At 40.9% G+C, this 20868-nt stretch overlaps 2 protein-coding genes across 16 annotated transcripts in view; one reads left to right on the forward strand and one right to left on the reverse strand.

Annotated features, from left to right (window-relative positions):
* Positions 1-19111, reverse strand: part of ESRP2 (epithelial splicing regulatory protein 2) — a 180198-nt gene extending 161087 nt beyond the window's left edge. For 12 of the 14 annotated variants that reach the window (XM_039382521.1, XM_039382527.1, XM_039382530.1 and 9 more), the window contains exons 1-4: positions 19033-19111; positions 10312-10417; positions 6442-6555; positions 5618-5712 (exon numbers count right to left, since the gene is read on the reverse strand). The gene's annotated coding sequence lies outside the window, so the exon portion shown is untranslated. The remainder of the gene's footprint in view (positions 1-5617; positions 5713-6441; positions 6556-10311; positions 10418-19032) is intronic. The other 2 variants (XM_039382525.1, XM_039382524.1) reach the window with 1 other exon arrangement.
* Positions 7472-20868, forward strand: part of SMPD3 (sphingomyelin phosphodiesterase 3) — a 96902-nt gene continuing 83505 nt past the window's right edge. Inside the window, exons 1-2 of one of the 2 annotated variants that reach the window (XM_027750019.2) lie at positions 7472-7574; positions 19846-20020. The gene's annotated coding sequence lies outside the window, so the exon portion shown is untranslated. Of the gene's footprint in view, positions 7575-19415; positions 19572-19845; positions 20021-20868 lie in introns of those variants that run through there. The other variant, XM_027750017.2, reaches the window with a different exon arrangement.

Below are 20868 nucleotides of genomic sequence, written 5' to 3' on the forward strand. Positions count from 1 at the left end.
TTAATGGAGATTTTGCTGAACTACTTAAAAAAATCATCTCAGAATGAACACTCACTATTTCTGTGGCAACCCATCAGTTACAGGATTCCCCAGAAAAGAATTTTGAACATCTCACAGACTGAAGTTGGTAATGTGTTCCAAAACAAGGGGCTTTTTACTGATGGCTGGCAATGAGGTGTGTTCTTTGATACCTATATTTATGTCTATAAAACTAAACTTTTCGGAAATATTGAAAGTAACAATCTAACAAATGTATCGTGTTCAAAGAATTCAGAACAATTTCTCAGCAGGTTTTAAAAGCCACAGATCTCCTACATTACATTAAAATATCTGATCTGTTAATACACTTCATTCACTCATTAAAAAAAAACCAAACTAATTTTTGTTTTATACCTCAACGATCCACTTTCTCTATAGTCTTACATTTCCAAGTTATGAGTGACAGATCTGTAGGCACATTTAAGTTCCCCAACCACCGTGCTATCCAGAAAAATCAATATTAACCACGATTTGGAGAGCTTTCAAGTCAGACTTAAGGACAAATTTTTGCTTTAATGTTATTTTCTCAAGCTTTAAACAGAAGCTCTGCGTACACCTTCTCTCTACAAGGGAAATTCAGACATTAAAAACTGAAGGAAAATAATCAACAAAATGTGAGCCCTAAGGGGAAGGTAGTCCATTATCTTGAAATGTCTTGGCAATACTATGCAAGGGGAAAGAACTGCCAAAACTCAAGTTAGGAGATTGCACCTACTACTCGGTACTAATTTCAATTCTGATTTAATGGCAAGCCCAAAAATCAAGAAGGGACTAGCATTTAAAAAAAATTAACATAAACTAGTAAGCACTCAAAGTACAAAGAACTAACCAGAAAAATCCTTAAATTTAGTAACTGTGCTGTCAGATTATTTCATGTACTCAGCACGTGCTGATCCTGGTTTGTTTTGGTTTCTTAAAATAAAGGGGAGTGGTCCCTTCACTAGGGACCTTTCTATGTTCCATAAATCAAATAAGGAATCTCTGCATTCCCAAGGATGGACAGTGAACAAGAAGGAATACAGATGAGTGTACTGCTCTGAACAGGAGGATCAAAAACCAGAGCCATTTTGAGTGCCCAGAGAAACAAGTCTGTAGTGTCTATTACAGGTCATTAAACTTGTTCACAGAACAAGAGCATGAGATGCCCGGATGTTTCTGTTTACTGGGACAAGACCAAAAGCAATCTTTGTCTCCTGTTGCTCACTTGGAAGCTGCAATTATTCTGGCCAGTAGAACTTGAAAAAGGATACCCATTCTTTCAGAAATCTGAAGCACAGTTTACCAGTCTGGATAATTACACTGCTTAAAAATTGCAGATCCAACCATAATTATTCAATTTGCTGAGCAACAAAAAGATCTGAAACTGAAAATAAATGTTTGACTCCTGCTTTGCTGCCTTTTGTACATTCTGCCTTGGAACATAATGATGGATTGTGTGCCTTCAACCTAATGGGTTTTTCCATAGTGACTCTCTGATTTTAATCCTTCCCTTTTACCTGTTTTTCCATTAGGATCTAGAAAGATCTCAAGATACTTGTCAAGTGGGCTTTAAAATGAGATTTCTTAGATTTCTAATGAACAAATAAGAGAAATAAAGGTCAAGAAAGAGAAGAAAATAAAGATTTCAGACTGTTTTCCAGTGCTGATAAGGTAAAACAACCTACCTGCAAACTGCAGAACATCTCGTTCCCTAAAGATATCATCCAGATGCTGGATAAATCACCCACCCTGGTCATCTTATAAGAGGTAACAAAACCTCTTATGATTTTGAACTTAGTACATTTTTTTAGTACTAGATATCTGATGATAGCTACCTAAATTGTGATATTGTTGTCTTGCAGGTAAACTCTGAGAACTGAGAGAAATATTAAGTGAAAAAAAGTACAAGAAAGTTGCTTCAATTATGCTATTTTTAACTCTCAACATTTTCTAAATGCAAGCTGCTCTAAATAGTTGATTTGACTGAAATTTATATTAAGGAAACATTTCAACAACATACTGCTTTTTGATAAAAAGTTTGTAGTTAAGAGCATAAAAGTGATTAAAATGAAGTTTTTGGTGGTGGCCTGAAGAAAGCTTTGTTGGGCTGCACTCAGTCATTGAGGGGGTGTCATTTTTTCTTCCTTTAGGTTGCACTGGAAATAAAATGTTAAATAACACGTTGTACTAGAAATAACAAGGTTAAAAATATTCTTAGATTAAAAGTATTGCATTCTTTTCCCTGCTAAAGAAAGATAATTCTCATCCATACCAATAAAAAAATTCCCTCTGTAAATTATGGGCAATCAAGCTAACTTCATGTGCCATAAATACCAAATGAGAATACAAACTGTCAGCTACTAGATGTCTTCATGTCTTAATCTATGGTAACTTGCCTTCTGGTTGTGTGGTCCAACAAGTAATTTAAAATCAATTTTGCAAGGCTGCAGTAGTGGTTTTGCACATGGCAGGCCTTCAGCTCTTTATGGGAAGCTGAATTTAGAAGCAATTGCTGCTGTCTTTTGAAGCAAATCTGAGTAATTTTGAATGCCAGGGTTTATGGGCATTATTCTGACTGTATTTAGGAAGCTGAATGAAATATTTTTACTTTTAAGGATTCAGTGTTAAATTAGCACACACCTTTTAGGAAACCAATTGCAGGGCCATGCCGTGTTTGCCTGCCCTTCAGAAACAGAGACTTGAAATGCCACTCTGCTAGAGCAGTTAAACTAGAAGTGCAGCAGCAGAACAGGCAAACTTGCCTTTTGGGGACCATGTCAGTGAAATATTTGTCTTTATCAATACAATTAACTATCAATGGAAAATGAACCCAATTTCATTCTCTTGAGCAACTCCTCCTAATACCTTCAGATACAGTTTAGTCATTATGAAACCCTTTATCCTTCCTCACCGATGGCAGGTCAGTATAATCAGTTTTCTTTACACAAAGGACAGCTGCCTCATGATGAATAAGGCACAGGTTTTCTGTCTTAGGAAAAAATCTTCCTGTCTCAAGTTTTTCTCTCTTCACGTAGGCTCCACGGGGAGAGTGTTGGAAGCCACGGCATAAAGTTACAATGGAGAAATTGATTTCCTACTGTGGATACTAATAGATGAAAGTATACAATTTAAATCATATAACTAAAAAATATCTTGGTCGCTGTCTCATGGAATCTCCAAATTTTTGAGAATTAGCAGAAAAGATTGGACTGTCTAATTAATGCCTTTTAGCATTACTGTCTGACATTTCCCTGTCATAATTCTGAAATCTTGTACATTTACAACTATTTCATGCTTTTTTGCTCCTGGTTTGTTAACTGATGCTTTAAAATCAATTGCTTTCTCAGTTCAGTCTATTTTATCTGTGCAGTTGATATCTACACTTGAAACAGTGGTAAAAAAAGTGTTGCAATGACACACATAGAATACTGTGCCATGGTATTTCTCATTGATGAAACACTGAACTTCAAATGGCAGAATCATGAAAGACTTATGCAAGACACCTCAAGTCAGTTTTCAGTACTCTCTATGTGAACTGGAAGGTCTAAAAATAATCTCAAATCCCTATTTAGATAGTGACTACTTAAGGGCAGATCAAGGTTGTATCTATGAATTTTTTAAAGTAGTTGTATTTTTGAGCAAATACCTTGAATTTATTCTGTTATATATCCTTTCAATTTTATGTGGCTTTTACTGTGCCATTTATTTTAGCTACAACATTTGGCACAACCTCTGCTTTTGTATTCTGTTATCTACTTAAGAAATCATTCTTACTTTATTTTAATTCGTCAGTTTATTTCTTTGCAAGGCAAAGAAAACATTGAGCCTATATGGTTATAATTCACAGAGGAGGAGAAAATGGAGGTAGTGAGGGTGAATCATCACATCTGCTGTTCTTTCCTTTAATAAGAGAAAACCTTCGAAAGCATAATTGGGCAACCCTTAGACAGAGTGATTAGTTATCCTTCAGTATGGCTAATTAAATGTTTACTAAGCCCATCAATAAGAATTTGGACGTACAAAACTTGGAAAGAAGCAACACATTGAGGTATCTGTTGAAAATAACATCAGTAATCTTTTCTTGCTTTCCTTCAGAAGACAGATGACCTACTGAGACAAACACAGGGATTTCACTGAAACTGGGGAGAAATTTAATCTTCTGTCTCGGTTTCCCTAAATCTCTGCTATGTGTGCAGGAAAATGGGAGTCACTGTCTGCAGGGTAAGCAGACTGGTTGCTGCTGACAACAGCACACTACAGCTGCTGGTTTCTGCTGTAGCAGAAACCAGAATGCATGGACCCAGTTATTCAGCTGTACTTGAATGGCTGATGGCTGCATATGTAAGATCTTGAAGAACTTTTCATGCTTGTTTTGATAAAGACATTTCACTTTTACTTCTGTATGGAACCAAGTGTAACTGTAGCAAACTCATCCTAGGCAGCCCTAATTCCAGTTTAAAAGGGAGTTCTCAGGAATTTCTGTGTGAACTTGGAAGCAAAGTAATGCTTCTTCTCCTATTCTGATGTCCAAAAAGTCATAGTTCAGAACTGCAGGTATGAAAGAGGAGGCTTGGATTAACTAAGTTACTGCAACTTGCATGAAATAACTTCCGTCATTAAATCCTTTAATTGAAAGATAATCTGAACTGTTACTGTTTGAACAAATATATTTAGATTGCTCACAACTATTCTGAAAGCATTTTGTATGTGTCTATATCTCAATTTTTCTGCTTTGCAAAGCAGAAAATGGTTACTGCTTTAGCAGGACCTTTTCAGCTCACAGAAGAACAAACTTGGCTTCATTAAGACTAATGGGGTGGAGAAACAAAGAGAAGTGAGCAGGGAGTAGTGTTGGCTGTTCTCCACACTAGCACCAAAACATTTGCTTATTTGTGGTCTTGTGGTTTGGGAAGGCCCTACAGGATCATACACTACTGAAGGCTTTCCTGAGCTCTAGAGTTACCTCAGGCAGGCTCTTTGTCAGGGCAGGTTTCCCACTGTCTGACAGTGCCTTCTGGAGAGGGAGCCAGATTGCACAGTAAAGCCCCAGCTTTGAGGTACCTTCTATTGTTACTTGAATGTGAAGGAAGTGACAAATGGAAGATTTTTTTTCCCATTATTTTGTTCTTTACTATACCAAGAACACATTTTTAATAATATCAAGAGTCGTTATTCAGAGGGAACCATTTGCCACATAATTTCATAAATACTTTCCACACCTGCAATGTGTTTCAGTCAAACAAAAGTTGTAATAAGGTAAATGCTGTTTTAAACTTCCCTACCGTACTTTGCTACAACTTTTTAATGCTGAAAAGTTCAGCAAGGTAGGGAACCAAGAATACATAATTCTGACCTAAGTGGGTCTTGTGAAAACACTGGGGAAGGTACTTCAGGAAGCAATTTAGTAGTCAGCATGTAGCAGAGATGAGAATAATTATCAAACAGCTGTACATATTCACAGACTTATGCTGTGATCCAGTTAGCATGCTGGTGGCATAGAAAGTCAGATCAGATAAGGCATCCATTACAACACAGATCTGACAGCACTTTAAATCCAAGAATCACTGTGCAACATGTAACATCAGTATCAACGTCTCACCTTTTTAGGATGGCTGCAGAAATGAACTCTCTCAGTAGGGTGTGGCTGTGTGATCCATTTGCTATCAAGCAAACCTGTTATATTTAAGAAAGCATCTGAAAGGGAGCAAGAAATCACTACAATACCTGCCCATTGAAAAAAGAAGCAGTAAATCTAACTTCTGCATGACTAGTTTAGGATAAACCACATGTGGATGAAGGCAACCCAAAGGGAGGCTTTGCTCACAGAGTAGACATAAAACACACTGCCCAGTGTAATTTGGCTGTCCCAGCTTTCTGTCACAGTGCTTTAAAGCTGGCAGCACAGTTGCTAAAAATCTTCTCCTAGATGAGGGTGATGGTTGAACCACAGGGTTTCAAAGCATCAACAGCAAGGGCATTCATGGAACTAGAGCATACAGGATCCTCTGTGCAAAGTCTTCAGCACCTTTCAACGCCACGTAACTCAGGGGTAGATGGGTTAGTGCTCAAACTTCTAAATTTACCTGTTAACTGTAACTCTTTTTTTTCTTTTAAACAACACTTGAAAGATTCTCCTATCGTGGTCATTAGCAAAAGTGTAAATTAACTTCTAATTTAAAACTACACTGAAAAGTGACTTTTGATGAGCAAGTAAAGAGAAAATGTTTGGAAATACTGTACCAGTTTATTTGTAAGTTAACTAATAACACATCCTGCTTCACAAAATGCTTCATAACTACCTGAAAAGCCCTATATAAACATTAGTACTAGAGATGCCTTTCTAAAAGCCAGCTCCAGTTGGATTACAGTATTTTTTTGCTGCGTTTTCTGCAATACTTTGCTTTTGATGAGGAAGAATCCTACCTCTGTTTAGCTGACCACATGTGTCTTCTGAATTTTGGTGGGAGGGAAGGAGGCAGCACAACTCTCAGGACTTTTTAACATTGCTTTTTTTTTCCTCAAAAAAACCCCGAAAAACTAAAACAAACAAAAAAGGACAGAGCCAAACATTTTGTAACTGCTCCCCATGTTACTATATCATGTATTAAAACCAGAAAAAGCCAGAAAGACAGTTGCTGGGAGCAGTAAGGCAACTGTTTAAAAGCAGGGACTCACATGGAACTGATGGGAGTCACATCAGTTCCCATGTTATTGGAGATTCTCAGTCTGGATAGAAACATAGTACTTCTCATATTCATTGGCTTGGCTTTCTTTTTGTTTTTTTTTTTTATTAATGATTAATGTACAAGTATGTAATTCATGTCCAAGACAACACGCATTCAATTTGTCTTATTTGTAGGCTGCAGATTCACAGATTTTGTGCTTCACTGTAATAAAAAGAAGCATTTTCTTCCCCCAAGGAAACAGACAAAAAAGGACAGAGTCAAATATTTCGTGCAGTCTCCACGCAAAGCGCAGCCCGCACTGGCAGCACCCCGGGGCGGGGCAGCGGCGGACGCCGGGCGGGCTGAGCTCGGGGGCGGCGGGGCCGGACTCTGTCCCGGGGGACTGCCCCGGCCCTGCGGCCCCTCGCTCGGGCCCGGCCCCGCCCGGCCGAGCCGGCGCCGTGTGCGCCCCGCGGGCGGCGGGACTACACGTCCCGGCGGTCCCCGGGCGCGCTGGGCAGCGCGGCCCCGCCGCGCTCGCCCCCGCCGCGCTCGCCCCCGCCGCGCTCGCCCCCGCCGCGCTCGCCCCCGCCGCGCTCGCCCCCGCCGCGCTCGCCCCCGCCGCCCGTGCCGGGCCCCGCGGGGCGGGGCGGGCTCAGCGCGGCGGGCGGGGCGCGGCCCCAGTGCCCGGGGGCGGGAGCGCGGCGCCGGCCCCGCCCGTGGCGCTCCGTGGAGCTGTTCAGCGCCCCGGTGCTGAGTGTGCCCGCGGCTCGCCCAGGCTCCGGCGGCGGTCCCTCCCCGGCGCTCCCGGCGCGGCGATGGCCCCGGCGCTCTGAGTGCCCGCCCGCCGCGCCCCGCCGTGGATGCAGCAGCTCCAGGAGCCCCTGGCAGGTAAAGCCTTTCCCTCCCCGCCCCTCCGCGTTGCATCCCCGGCCGCCCTCTGCTCCGAGCTGCCGGCTCCGGGGGCTTTGGCCGAGCCGAGAGCCGGCGGCTGCCGGAGGAGCGAGTGGTGTGGCGGGGAGCGAGCCCCGCGAGGCGAGCGCGGGGAACAAAGCGGTGCCGTGCATGTGCTTTTTGAGTAGTTTTGTTATTTTAATTTCCGGGGAGTGGGGAAAGGAAGAGCGGGGTGGCTGGTTAGCTGCAAATATCTGTGCTTAGTTAGATGTAGGGAAAAAAAACCCTAATAATATTCATTTGCTTGTGGAATCCTGTTCCTATTCTCATGGTTCAGTGGTGGAAAAGATGTATTTGTCATACAGGTAAGGTAGTGCTATAGTCAAGACTGCAAAATGGTTTCCTTGAGTACCCTCCTTAACTGTAATGCTTGTATAAATTTTGCACGGCAATCATTTCTTGCTTATTTCTGTGTGGAGCCCCAGCCTCACCAAGCAGGACAAGCAGCAGAGGGTTAGAGACAGTGTAGCAGACACAGTGTTTCTGTGAAGAGGTTTCAGAAAAAGGGAGGAAAAAATCCCACTGTATTTAAGGCCAAATGACAAGTTGCATCCTACATGAAGTCATTTACAGCCAAGCATTGTGCTGCTATGCCTGATGCTTCAGGCTTCCTCTTAGTGCTGGGTGATGAATAGTGAATTGAGCAAGCCTATTAAATGTGCATAATCAAGCAGCAAGTGTTCTTAACTGCTTGTACTGTAGTAGCTACTGTTGTCACAGGATCAGTGAGTATTCCTCAGCTATCAAAAGACTATATTTTACCCTAGATTGAGTAACATGCAGCTGTACCCCTTTTGTGATGCTGGTAATTTGGGTTAACTTAAAATTTCTCAGTGTGGCATGGAAAGGGGGAGGCTGGCAAAACAGAAACTCAGCACTCTTCCTGGGTGTAGACAGTGAGAAAAGTTTAACCTAAGAGACTGCCTGTAGCCAGACCAGGGATTTGCATAGTTTCTGTGCTCGTTTTGAAAAGAAACTGAAGAACCAAACTAAGATTAAAAAATTGCTTCCTTTGGAATACCAAATACAATCTAATTAGTATACTCCTAGCGCTTCGTCTTAACTCACTTCTGCTCTGTATCCAGAATTTCTTTGTGTCTAAGGCATCCCCTGCACCTCCATGTTACTATGTCATGTATTAAACCAGAAAAAGAGCCAGAAAGACAATTGCTAGGAGCAGTAAGGCAACTGTCTAGAAGCACCAGTTCCCATGTTATTAGAGATTCTCCAGTCTGGATAGAAACATAGTACTTCTTATATTCATTGACTAGGATTTTTTTTTTTTAAACCAATGATTAAGGTTCAGGTATGTAATTCATTTCCAAGATAGCATCCATTCAATTTGTCTTATATAGGCTGCAGATTAACAGATTTTGTGCTTTACTGTAATAAAAAGAAGTTGAACAGTTTGGGTACTATGTGACTGTCATTGCACATCCAAAAGCTCTCCTCCCAGCAGGTACCTTGGACATGCAGGGGCATAACCATAATGTCTGCAGCCTTTTAGGAATAATCGAGTTAACAATTATAGTAGTGCATTAGTGTAAAATTAAAAATCAATTTGTGCACATGACTGTATGCAAGGCAAGCTTCCCCCCTCCCCAGCAGAATGACAAGATTTCCTGACACAGCTCCTCCCTACCTCTGCCTTTTAGTCTAAGCACCAGCAAAGCCTCAGAGCACGTGATCAGCTATGTGTGATTTAAGCAATGCTATTGAATTTTTTCCACAGGGAACAATTACTATAGTGCGACAAGTCAACCATTTTGATCTTAACAGATCTAGCTCTGTTTAGTGATGGTATCCACTGCCTAACCCACTCTGAATATCTCCCTGGAGCAGTTTGCCTCTAATTTAAAAGGACACTGTTAAACCTTAAAATAGGTTCTCATTTTTGGGTAGGAATAAGAGGCTTAATAGCAGAAGGACACTGTAGACATTTCAGCAGTATATTTTCTGCTGCTGCTGGCTGTAATAGCCCTCAAGAAGCCACTCAAATATCTGAGAAGCCAAGCAGCATGCTCTGACCACACCCCTACACTGCTATAATTCACAAACCCAGACTCTGGGCTTGCTGCCACATTCATGTTTCTACCTGGTCAGTCAGGACAAAGACAAAGCTGCTTCGTACTAATGAAGCTGGGGCAGCTTTTAATAGAGCCAACGATCTGGTCTGCCCAAAATATACTAAAAATGACACGTGTGTCCCCAGACATTGTTTATGCTAAAGGCTACTGCAAATAGAACATTTATGCTAATTACTTGCATGTCAGCTTGGGCAATAGACAATCAATATTTTTCAGATGTAGGATCCACTGCAACTTTCCCAGTTATCATGCATTCAGCACAGTACATTAAATCTCAAGTTGCAATTTCTTTGTGGAAATGTTTATTTTAACTTCTACAGCAGACTGCTGAAGTCATGGAAATGTTTCCATTACACTTAAGTAAAAGTCTATTTTTCAAAAAGGCTTGCACGAAAACCTGACCTGGATATATTTTTAACATTAGAGTCATGTTTATGACAACACTATACAGTAACAAAAGGCTTAAAAATAATCCTTATAAGCACAATCTGTACAAAAATGCTATAGTTAAAAATCAACATGTGCTATTGAAAAGCAAAGACTTTTTTTACTGCTATCTATATGAGGGAGAATGACAAGACACATACCTTTGTTAAGGAGAACTGAAGTACCTTGTATTGCCAAAACATCTTTTTAATATGGTCTTTTGTTCCCTGGATTGTGGCTGAGATGGCCTACGTATTTTCTACAACTCTAAAATGAGAAAAAATAATTTTATGTATTGTATAGTAAAAATTCTCTGCTTGAATTCTAGCAATGCTTGGCATTAAACATAACTAGATTTTACTTATGCCCATAAATGCCTCTAAACTCTTATATGATACTCCCAAGTCTACTCTTCAAAGAAGATATTTAAATGCACAATGCAATGTGCATTTAAGCAATTACTGAATTGCTTCCTCTCACAAGAGAGGGCCTGCTAACTCAAAAGAAGTAATCCAAATAACTTCCTTCAAGTAACAAGTGATATTTTCAGCAATTTTTGAAGGTATAGCTTCTGACTTATGAATATTTAACTGTAGTGTTTAAGCATTTGTAGTATGTTCTCCTCAACATTCAGGAGTAAACAGAAGAAAACTGTAACCTCACTTCAGGCATTATTGCTATAATCATGTACTTTTATGTCTCACAGGTCAAAGTCACTCTAAATTCTGGCAAAATGTTAGACTATGGTTGAACTGTGGCATTGCTGTAAAGAGGGACATAATTTGAGCTGACAACACAGTGCTGACAAAGATTTGTGCAGAAATATTCACTTCCATTTTATTTTGTTTAGAACAACTAGTTCCTGAGAAATGTGTAGTTTGGGAACAGAATCTATGCAGAATTGCAACGAATATAAGATTTTCCTGCTTTAAGTTCTACTCAGCTTTGTTTCTAGTGCTTGGGATGGAGGCAAGAGGAAAATGATGGGACATGGGGCAAGCCCTGCACATAAGGTTGTATTTATCCACTGGGAAGTCACCAGATTTTGATGATTCTTGACTTAATCATGCTCACCCTGGCCCTGTTAGAGTCACTCAGCTTTTACTCTAAAAGCAGCAGAATGCTGCCACACCTTAGTGAAGTGACCAGCAAATATCCTCTTGGGTCAAAGCAGGAGCAAGCAACTTTATGGTTAGAGAAAAATCTCCATGAAGGTGAGGGAGACTGAGCAATCTCTCAGGCTTGAATCTTGTGCTACAACTTTAAGGTTTAAAAATATATTTAAAGAGCGGAAAGCAAGCACTCCGCATGTGAGCTGACCCTTACCATCCCAAGGGAAAAATCCCCCCGGTGCACGATGAGTTCAGTGCCAACTGCAGAGAGCATGGCCTGGGCTCTGTTCGGGGGCTCACTGCTCTCTCAGAGAATACACTGGGGGAAAGAGTTTAACGTGGGTTTGCTGCACAGTCACACCCCCCTCCTCACCCTCGCTCCCTTGTATTCTAAAAGCATCAACTTGAACAGGATTCTATTACTGTTACATAATCTCAAAGTTTAGCCACATACAGCTCCTCAAACCTGAAAGCCAAGCTAATGAATGCAAGACAACTATTTTCTCTGAGGTAGTTAAGACTTCTGTCAACTACTGTTACTCAAGCACAATCTATTTCAGTGTTAACAATAGCAAAAATAACCTCTAAAATGACAAGCCATATCTGTCACTGAAAAGTACACCAGCTTTTAATATATTTTAGAAATGACTCATGTAAGAGAGACAGAATCACTGGATTCCATCTGTCCCTCTTAACTATTTCTAAATGAGTTAACATTGATTAACATTCTTGCTTCAATACAGGTTTTGGTGTTTTTTCAGTTCTTTCCCACCTATACTGTGCTTCAAGTACAGTAGAATCTATTCACTTTTAAGCAAGGACGTCTTGCTTTAATCTCTCTCCTCTTTGCCAAAAGAAGAATTAAGTAGTCACTTTATTCCCTTCACTTACTCAAAACATTGATACAACCATGTTGGAGAAAGGGGTAAAAAATCTATAGACTCCTTTAGGGTAACTGCAAAGAGGCTAGTGGAAAAATTCATCATCACTTGCTTCAGGAAGTTGTGCAACTTTGTTTTCTTTCTTCACTAAGCAGTTACTGGATGGAGAAAATATGAGTTTAACCCTTTCTGGGAAGAGAAAAATTATTTAAGAAAAATAAGCAGCTATCTGTTGAGGGGCTGCAGCTTTCTGTACAGGTTACTCCACCCTTCCCATATTGCTAAGCAGAACAGTCTGCCATTGGTATTGAAAACAATGAGAAGTTCTGTCTCGGTGAGAAATGACAAGTGAAAATAATCAGAATAGTGAGTATGCCCCGAAACACTTCAAATGTCTCAGACTGGAAGAAAAACTACTCAGTTCCTGTCTCCTTCATCACAGTTACTTCTGTGAAATCAGTACTGTCATAGAGATGAGAGATCAGAGTTTAATAGCTTTTTCCGTAGAATCCTTCATCCAGCTCCAAGCTGAACTCCATTGAGGACCCTACCAGCAGAAGACAGGGAGAGTCTAGAAAACGCAGCATAGACAAGAGTCTGTTATCCAAGCTAAAGAACTGCCACAGACAAATGAAGAAAGATAAGAACCTTGTTAATTTTATTATTTCCTTGTGGACTGGGATATGTTAGTAGATCTATTCAGAGGATAGAAGTTTGTGTTCTCTTGTCCCCATGAGTGAAAGAAGGATAAAATCCATATTGGAATCCCTTAGTGCCTCTTTGAGAGAGAAAGACAGGGAGGAAGAGACCCTGACAATGAGAGTGCATAATTATTTCCCGAGCATGTGGATACATCCTTTGCTGACATACAGTGGAGATGAGGATCCTGGTAGTCACAGAGGATGCACAAACCATCCCCTTTTCATGATAGAGCTCTAGAGAGCTTTAAGTTGCGGTTACCCTTCGAACATGGCAAGACAGTGCAAAAGCAAAGATGATTCCATAGTCTAAAAACAACCCTTCTTTGTTTCTAGTCCTGGGGAAACTTTTCTTAGTCCCACACCAAAGGTGGAAAAATTACTGAAAAAAGCTGATAAGGCGCAATTCTGTAAATTACTCTTGTTACTGCTAGGTATCAGCTGTATGATAAGCATTCCTTTGAAAGAACAATGTACAATGGAAATGAAGCACAAGAAGTTGGCTACCACAGACTGGCAAACCTAATTCCAGTTGTATATTGCTGTAAATAGATGGGCATATCTTGGCTATAAAAGGATTTTTATTCAATGAGAGGAGGCCCTGAACTTGTCATTTCAGCTTCCTTCTTAAACTATTAACTTTCAAATAACATGAGTGACAGATATTTGCAACTTTTTAAAAACGAGCTTCCTGAGCACTTCCCAGAACCTCCAGCTTTAGCCCAATATTCTTCTCTTCATATCTTCCACATCAAAACAGTACTCAGAAAGCAAAAGCTAAGCCCAGTCCTAAAAGAAAGAAAGAAACAAAAAAACCCCTATGTAGACTTCATTCAGGTCTATCATTCTCCTTGTTTTAATGCTTTTGACTATTATTTTTCACACTATTTTCTCTGACACGAACAGGTTTCAAGTGTTACACCGAAGAGGAGAAGGATCTTTAGTGTGTTTAGTTATTGTAAATAACTCTTCCATTACACCCATTCACTCTTTCACCTGGTGGTCTGCCAGCAGCTACCTACAATTCTTCCAAAGGGTTCCATAACACAGCCTCAAAGAAAGCTTTCCTCTGTGCAGTCTCAGTTTCAAATGTATGTATTTCTTTCCCAGAAAAGCTAGGAAAATCCTGACAGATGGAAGAACCAGTAAACAGCTTCAGCCCTGGAATGGCTGCATATTAACTCTATGTCAAGCAGAGATTAAGCTCTAATTTCATAATCTGCCTCTGAAGAGCTACTTCTGACAATACCACAAGGCTCAGCTCCAGATTTCCCAATTCAGCACTTTCCTATACATAGGAAAGTCTGTGCCACAAGTTGTATCATGTCAGCCATTTGTACAGGATATGAAAAGTCACTTAATCTAACTTCTTACTGAACATATTATATGTAAATGGAATAGCAAGCCTTGTTTTAAGAAGGGTGGAAGATTAATAAACTCTGCGGTGATGTTCCGATTACTTTAGGAGGTTGCAATGAGCATGTCTTGCCAGCTGGAAGTGTGACTTACTCAGATAATTTTGATTAATCAGAATACAATGTAAAAACTATGATGAAGCTAAAGCCTCTGTATTTTCCATGATGGAAAGAGTTTATTAGCCTAATGGAAAAATTAAGTTTTTATTCACTTCACGCTTCCTTAACTGTATTGGTTCAAATTTTGACTGGTTTGTTAACAGGAATTCTCTTTGGTAACTGAAATTACTTAAAGCACAAAATCTTGAAAACTTGAAAGGCCTAACAATTTTTTTTTTTCAGAGGGAATTAATTGAGATTCCTTTTAGTTAATAGCATGCTAAGTAGCAGCTAGCTCCTTCTAGTCTAGCACGTAAGTAGATTTTATCTGCTCTTAAAATACCCTTCCAGTCACATTCTGGTGAATAGTTTTATTCTTTTGAAGCAAGTTTACATGTTATTTCCAGCACAGTAAATTTACATAGACAGCACGTTCACCTAACAACGATGACATTCCTTAATATTAATAGGATAATGCTTAGTTTGAATCCAGACTACAGAGTATGTCCTAGTAACAAGCAGGGAAGATAAGCTGTAGCTCACCAGTTTTTGTCTCCAGCTTTCTTGGACTTGACTACTTGCTCTTTTTAGCATAAGATATCTGCAGCTTCACTTAATGAGAAAAAGCATATTAGTTACCAGTTCACAGCTGCAGACTTCTGGACATTTTCAAATTTGTTTGCCTCTCATGGTTATGATTAATTATAAGGCTTGTCATGACCACACCTGAGTACCTCACTCAGTAGGGTTTTGGAGACAACTTCTGCTGCCTCAAAGACTAGCACTATGCTACCTTCCTATTGGAAGCCATGTCCTGGGATTAGGACGTTGACTTGTCTGAGAGAAAGACAGAAAAAAAATTAATTGCCACTCTCACTCTCTTCCATGCTGCTGTCTTACTTGACTGTTTTCACTTTCTGTGCACAAAAAAATACCAGAACAACACTGTGTAACTTTTAGTAAGACTATTCTGTACTACTGGAATTATTATACTGGCATAAATTCTGTTACCAATATAATAATACAGTTTTAACTTTCTAGACCAGAACAGAGGGATCTATTATGAACACACTTCTACCACCATAACAGCATCACAATGGGAGAAGACTTGTTTGAGTGGCAAAGGTTCAGATTGGAACAAACCTTTCTCAGATGGACAGTCCCTCGCTAGAGGCATAACATGACAGGTCTAAATTTATGCTGGAGGTCATAGGTACAGTGGGGAAATAAAATCCATTTGCTAATTATTAGTTACTGCTGTAAGCACACTCAGTTTTCTTTATCATTAAGAAACAAGAAGTATGGAAGATACCTAGAAGATGGCAAACAGTAACATCTAACATGTTATCAGTGTCCCAGGAGTTTTAATCTTCTGGGGCCTTCTTCATGAGGACAGCTGCCAGAGCAGATGCTTGGCTGACTAATTGGCACTAGCAATAAACGATATTTGAATTTGTCCAGGAAAGGAGCAGAGGGTCTGAGAAAGAATTATCAATATATATTAAAAAAAATCTGGTATGTCTCTATTGAAATTATTATCTGTGTGATTCATTTCTGTAACTTGAAATTGCACTAACCCAAGTAGTGGTTTATAAAGCTCTCAACACTATCTGACTGAATCTTAGCTATTGAAAGATTATAAAGCAGGTATAGAGTACAAAAATAAAACAAACTGCTCCTATAATAAGGAATACTATACTCTTGGGGCTTCATAAAACAATTTTGCATCTAGGCCTGACTAGCTTACAAGCAAATAGAACTTTTCATCAAAAAGATTGCTAGATTGTTTAGCAATATGCCAGCCCCTGAGCTACAAGACAATCTATCCCATCTGTAACACCAATATCACCACAAAGAAGTTATTATCTAACTTATTGACAAAAGGTATCAATCTCACACTTCTCAGGAGCTATTACCTGACTTCTGTAACATCTGAAAGTACTTAGATGCTTCTTTCAGTGATTGTAGAGTTACTGTGAAACAACGGAAAGAACTGGGCTAGACCTTCCTTGCATTCAGACATGCACTTTCCAGATAGAATTCAGGGGCAAACTAGGTTGTCAAATTGAAGAAAATTACTCTAAAAATTTAGGAAAAGAAGCGATAGACAAACAAGTTGCAAAGGAACCTAGAAAAAGGATGAGGCTGAAAAAAGCAACCAATTGCCAAGGACTGAATAGAGAGGATTGAAATATAGGGTATTTGTGTGCAGCAACAACTGTTTTAAAAGCTTCTGAATAAAAAATTAACATCTGATGGCATAGTCCCTAGGACTTACATCTAGTCTGAGAAGGAGAGCTGTTAAGATAGTGAGTGAGCCAGCACGACAGATGGCTGGTGAAGGAACTGACACTGCCAGAGCTGGAACATTCAGTAGAGAGGAAAAACAACAGCTCTACCCATGAAGGAGCTGCTGCCAAGCACGTAAGTGAAGGGAGAGGAATCACGCAATTCCACCAGTTTCTGTAAAATGTGGATGAGGTGCAGAACTGCAGGCAATGGATAAGGCCCCAAGCCTGACAGTTCAGTACCAGTGCAGAAGCAAATAGACAATGGAATGATTAAAAGGTCATACATTACCTGAAAAAACCAGCAGCAAGTAGTACAGAGACGTCAAATTATACAAGGGAGAAAAAAAGATTTTACATGTCAGTACAGAAAATACTCAATAGACATTAGCACTGAAAAGATAATTCTATCACCTAGAATTCATTTGCAAAAAGTTAGCTCTTAGTATTCAATATGAAAAGCGGTGTCAGAAGCTAAGAATTGTGACATCACCCCACCCCTTCCCCCTGATTTAGACAGGCCTACTAAGAGGAAAATAGTCTCCACAAAGTTTGCATTTCTCACAGCTACAAATTTACTATCAGTAAGATTCCAGACATTCATAAGTCAACTCCAACACCTGCATCTTGAGACCCACTAAATATTTGCAGTCAAGTTTCTGTATACTTTCAAATATTTTTAGTACAATCCACTTCTCTTTACATTGACAAAAAACAAAATCCTGAAAAATTTGGCCATAACGTATTGTTGGAAATAGAGTGACTTAAATGCATGGGAGGCAGAGGTTGTAGGAAGAACAAGTTTGAGAACTGAAGAGTTTTTCAGGCACGGGGAGGTGTCACAAGTTCTCATGAAAATTGATCTCAAATTTTGATTCCATTGTAAGAAGAAATAGTTCTGACAAAAAGGAGGTGTATAATACCTAAAATAAGCACCTAAATTTTAAAAAAAGTTTCTATATTGACTTTCTGTTAGCCAAGTTACTTTTTCTTATGACTTTTCCAGCCTATTACTGCTGCCATTCATTGAGAACAAGATGAAAACTGCATCCTTCTTTTGAGTTCTGTGGTGGTGTTTCTGTGTTTAGCATTACTACACAGATATACGCTTCAGTACATGCTGTTTTCATCAAGCATGTGCTGTATAATTAGTGTTTAAGCTGTACAGTTCAAGAAAAAAGCTCATTGCTGAAGACAGCTCTCCTGAAACTCTTTAAGCAGTGATGAGTCTTTGACCACTCCTGCAGAAGAAAAACAGCTATGGCCTGGACAAATAGAATATTGAAAATCATGTCAAATTTCTTACAGAATAAGATTATCTTTCTGGTATATAGAAAATTAGATTACTTTCCAAGATGCAGAAAGATTTTTAATACACAAACCAGGCAAACTAATTGAATAAACAGTATGGAATGGCTCCAAAACATTATAGATCACACATTAATGCAAAAAGCCAACATAATTATGAAGTACCCATCTCAGACTTTTAGGTACACAAAATAGATGTAAACAAACCAGTAATGTCATAATGAGAATAAAACTGATAATCAGAATGACAAAAATAAGTCAATGTAACTGATCAAAATAATTAATATGTTTACAGTTCAGAGAAGAAAATCCAAACAGTTTAAGAATCAGCATAAGCAAGACAACCTAAATGTACTACTAAGCTATTTTAGAGAGCCAGGCAGTGCAAGTCTTAGATGAAGCCATTCTCTCTGAAAACTACAGAGAACCTGTGTACCAATTGAATGCCTTTTCCGTTAGTTGGAAACAGGCTCACAGACAGCTGATAGAGCTCAACATCCCTCCCAGTGCCTCAAGCCTTGCCACTTAGCTACAGATATAGCAGAAATTAAAACAGTTTCACGGTATTTCCCTTCTTACTGAGGCCACCTCAAGTTTCCCTTTCCTGGTTTTTTGTTGCATTCCAGTTCTGCCAGGAGGCAGCAGGAAAGCCAGTGCTGCCACAAGGAGATGCCAGGTAACAAAAGTGCCAGAAGGCAACAGGTAACAGGAGCAGCCATTCTGCATCCAGAGAGGATTATCAGCTGCTCCAGGCAGGGCAACTTCTGCCAGGCCCTCGCTCAATCCCGAGTCCATTCTGCAGTCACTCCCCCGGTTAGGAACTGGCACAAGTGGGCAAATAGCCGGCAAGCCAGCCAGGCAGTTTGGCACCAGTAAAGACGGCAGAGCTTAGTCATCATAATCAGTTAAGGCACCTTTTCCCAGGTATAAAGACTGTGTTATTAAAAGTTTGTTGCGAAGCACTGTTAAGATACAGGTAAGGGAAAAGCGAGGCTGTTTGTCAAGAGGGCACCAACACTTTACTTCTGGAGCCAACGTTAGATACCTCCAAACAAATACAGCATTGAGGAGAATAACGTACAGATAATAAATCGCCTGGAGGAACACACCAGCTGCCCCTTCGCCCTTCCCAGAGGAGCAGCACGGCCACCTCTGACCGCAGCTCCCCGGCCCCTCAGCGCCGCCGCCCTCACGGCGGCCCCGCCCCCGCCCCGAGCAGCCAATGGGAGAGCGCGCGGCGGGAACGCGGGCCCGCGCTGACCGCACGTGCCGGGGCGCGCGCGCCGTTAGCGGCCCCTGAGGGCGCGCGAGGCCTCCCTCGGCCGTGGGACCGCACGGAGAGAGAGGGAAAGGGCCGGGCCCAGCGAGAGCACCTCGGCCGTGGGACCGCACGGAGAGAGGGACGGGCAGGGAAAGGGCCGGGCCGGCCCAGCGAGAGCACCTCGGCCGTGGGACCGCACGAGAGCACCTCGGCCGTGGGACCGCACGGAGAGAGGGACGGGCAGGGAAAGGGCCGGGCCGGCCCAGCGAGAGCACCTCGGCCGTGGGACCGCACGGAGGGAGGGACGGGCGGGGAAAGGGCCGGACCAGCCCAGCGAGAGCGGCAGCTGAGACGGGCCGGTGAGCGGGAGGCGCGGGCGGTGCCGCGGGATTTCTGCCTGTAAAGCTCCCGTGGGTCACCTCGCTCCTCAGGGTGGGGGTTTTCCTTGGAAAGGCCTCAGGGCGCTTTCTCCAGTGTTGCCATTGGGAATTAACCCTGCTGGGCAGCATGGAGAAAAAAAGGTGTTTGAATGGCAGAAGCTTTACTAAGTAATTAAATGTTTTATTAAATAATTTGTTTCTAAATAAGCGTTGTTTTAATAGGCTTTGTCTTCTGGGTTTTTTTGTTTGCCAGTGTGCAGCTCCTCACGGACGGTCCCAGGCTGAGGTCGGAGCCAGCGGCCTGTGCCAGGCTCTGTTGCAGGGAGGAGCGAGGTGAGGCTCGGGGGGCGTGTGCCCCTTTTCAGGGCACCTCACAGGGACCAGCCCAGCGCACAAAACACGGAATTAGGCAAAGGCAACAGCAAGTGGTAAGTAAGTCTTGCAGGACAATTTCTTTCGTTTGAATTTACCGAGAAATGCTGACAGCGCAGGAGGCACGTGGATCTGCCATCCTCCCCCTTAAGTGAGTGAACCTGTAAGTTGGATAAGCACTCTTGATCCTCGAGGGCAGCCTGGGGTGAGCTCTACCAGATTTTATTGAGACTTTAGAATCTTGGGATCAAATTGATTAGCTATTCTGTGTTGTGTTTGCTCAAGGGACAGGAAGTAAACATTAAATTACACCCACTTGAAGTCACTTGCTAATGAATAATGTAATTATACGCTAGGGTATTAGAAGGTTTTTACATTAAGTCCCTGATGTTTTTGTTTTCTCATAAGAATTATCTGTGTTTAGATAAGCTAGAATTAACATTGCCTCTTTGAGAAGTCTGTATTTGAAACTGCCGTAAATATAGTTTGTGTTAAGAAAATCACATGTTTAAATTATCAGGGCAGGTGGTAGAAGTAAAAAGCCAAACACTTTTATGTTAGATGTCGTGCACATGTTTTAGAGGCAAGAGTTCCTTAACAAATGCTTGGAGACTTCTCCATATAGGTCTGATCACAGCAAAAAATAAGTGATGATTCTACTTTTTCTGTATGGCAGTTCAGGGAACTAATGGAAACTGACTTTCTAGTGTAATAACTGTATGAATTGGCCAGAACTGTCGTTTCAGTTTTATATTTTAACATAGAAGTGTGAACAACTATTGTACTGCAAATTCAAATATCCTCAAAGAAACTCCAATAAAAGAACAACTTTTATTCATATCTTCAGGACAAAGAATTGTGCTGAGGGCAGAATTTTGGCCTTCTTATTTCATATTTTATATGA

This window comes from Pipra filicauda, unplaced genomic scaffold, assembly GCF_003945595.2.
Source record: "Pipra filicauda isolate LSUMZ 115617 unplaced genomic scaffold, ASM394559v2 scaffold273_size1055052_pilon, whole genome shotgun sequence".
In the NCBI taxonomy this organism is placed as follows: Eukaryota; Metazoa; Chordata; class Aves; order Passeriformes; family Pipridae; genus Pipra; species Pipra filicauda.